This window comes from Cinclus cinclus, chromosome 3, assembly GCF_963662255.1.
Source record: "Cinclus cinclus chromosome 3, bCinCin1.1, whole genome shotgun sequence".
Taxonomy (NCBI): domain Eukaryota; kingdom Metazoa; phylum Chordata; class Aves; order Passeriformes; family Cinclidae; genus Cinclus; species Cinclus cinclus.
In genome coordinates this window covers 61,656,025-61,658,759 of record NC_085048.1, presented here as the reverse complement: position 1 = coordinate 61,658,759, position 2,735 = coordinate 61,656,025, and positions in this window count along the sequence as shown.

The window sequence follows — 2,735 nt, the reverse complement described above, 5'->3', positions numbered from 1 at the left end:
TTTTTTTCTGCTATCCTAAAATTGCCAACCTTTGTCTCTGTCCTCAAAGAAATTGTATTAGAAATTATATGAAAAATCAGTTTATTGGGGTTATTACCAAGGACAGGGATATATAGTCACTATTAAAATTGCTTTTGTAACTAATTTTTTTGCAATAAGGGCACCGACCTAACAGATGGCAAAACCTGGAACTGCATAGTGAAAAAAAATCTGTCACTAACATATCATGCTATTGAATTAAAATTGCCTTTCAGTTTGGCTGGATTGGGAGATTTGCTGTTCTGGGCAAGGTCTGCAGGAGTCACATTTTCCTCTACACATTTAGAAATGTGCTTTAGACTGCAATTACCAGAACTGAATTTTGAAATGCATCAACAACTGCGGAACCGTTTGCAACCTTTGCATGACTCTGTAGATTGTGAGAAGGAATACTTAGATTACTTAATTTGTGTACTTTAGATCATTGTAGGCTAAAAGAGAATAATTGGAGAATTCAAGGAGAACTATGATAGTAGGTTATCTGAAGGGATCAAACAGTTCCTTAGAGATGTAAGCAAGCTTAATTCAAAGTCCAGTGGTGAAAGGGTAAAGGTATGGAAATCTTAACACTTACTATTATAGTCATTATTTCAGTCTTCAACTCCTTTATATTTAGAAAGGGTGGAGACATATGAAAGGAAAAAATTATTTTATTGTTTTTATTCAGACAAGCTTCCAAAAAAATTTACTTATTTCTTCCTTTATTCATAACTGTTTTGCACAAGTTTGACGCCATATAAAACAGCAAAATGTGTGTTGTGAGTAAGAGAAAACAGTTATTAAGAATACGCATGCCATGCACCCTCCCCCTAAATATTGGAATAATATTTCAAATTAAAGGGCACAAAAATTTACATATAAAGTTTTTTAGTGTTATTTATTAAATACTTTGAGTACAGAAAATAAACATTGAACACATGATCATGGGTGAAATTTCTTCCCAAGACTTTCAAGTATAAGCAGGATCATGTATGCATCATGCATTCTTTGTCTCAAACTGCTTTCACATTTCTTAATCTGTGCCATGTTAGGACTAGACTGAGACTATTTACTCTTACTCCTAGAATTTTTTTAAGATTGATATCCATGTGGTCCTCCACTTGCTGCGTCATGTATCAACTCTACTCCTCTATCACTTGTGAATACAAAGCAGAACACAAGGAAAAATTGTGCTTACAAGTGCCTGAGGTTTGACAGGGTTATGCTTGAGGCCTCTCAGTTGTTTAGAGATAGTTGAGATATTTTGTAAAATTTAAATAACTTCTTTCCGACATCAGAATTTCTGCACGTGTTCAGAGAAGGGAAACAACCTGTGGAAATATCCATTAAGCAATTAAGGAGTTCTTCCTGCGGCTGAAGTGAGCCTAGAAAGCAAGCAACTACCATGATAAGCCAAGCTGGGAGAAAACCTTGCAGGTGTAATTGTTCATATTTGTAGACACAGTTCCAGGGACAAAGATCACCATAGCTTTTATATTTTCCTTTTTTTCTGTATTAATATTTTTGTTTGTTTTCAGGAGGGGAACATTGGTGATTGATATAAAGAGATAGGATGATAGTGATGGCAGAGAACAGTGGGTGAGTGTAGAGTTATAAATTCATTAAAACTGATTATTTTCTTCCCTAGAAACACTTTGCTAACAGAGTATTAATGGAAACTAGGTTATGAGAAAAAATATTCAAAATATGTTTATTACTAAGCTGCTACTTAATAATCTAATACCTCCTTAACCTTCTGTTCCTTAGAATATACTTGGCTGCTTCAAGCACAAGGGGTCTAGGACAACATAGAAATTACTTTTCCTTTTGTACCATATTGTACTAATTTGAGCATGTAGCGTTGGAAAATAAAAAATCCAGTGTGCCTAATTTGCTGTCTTTACAATCCCAACAAACGGAATATTTTTTTTAAAAGGGAGAACATTAAAGATGAATGGATTTCCCTTCAGAGATTTGAAGGTATTGTATTTTCCAGTAAGGCTAATCAATAAATCAAAAAGCAGGAGAGTACTAAAGAGAAAAAAAATACTAGCATTTGCATTTTCACCTTAAAATTATTTTGTAGTTTGTAAACCTATGCAAAGCAAATTGCAGTGGCAGCAAGACCTCTAAGGATTCATAGGATTGTATTAATTTTGTACTACTTCCTCTCAAAAGACCTCATTTTCCTGATATTTTGGGGCTAGACACAAACACTAGAACATCAGAAAATCTAAGCTGTGGATTGCAAGCATATAAACATTAATTCATCCTGTTTTGAGCTTCCAATCATCAATTTTAATAATATAGATAGATAATGCTGTATTTATATGGGGGGTGTGTGTGTATATATACATACATATATATGTATGGTGTGGATGAGATATATGTGTGTGTGTGTGTGTGTGTGTGTAGTTTGCACAACAAATAAATGTTGAAGCATTTTCTCAGAGAGGGTTGGCCTTACTTGGTTAGCATGCTGGATTTAAGACCTTGTCCCAGATGACATTTTATGAGCAAAAAGGTTTTGTCAGAATTGAAAGCAGAGGATTTTATATCCTGTAATCAAATATACGCAGTTTAGTAGTTGCTCTGAACTGTAAATATGAAAAAAAATATAAGGGCTGAAATACTTTATTTGATAGCTGGTCATAATTAACTAAAATACCAATCAAATATTATTTTATGGGTTAATAATACTATTTTTCTTGTTTGGT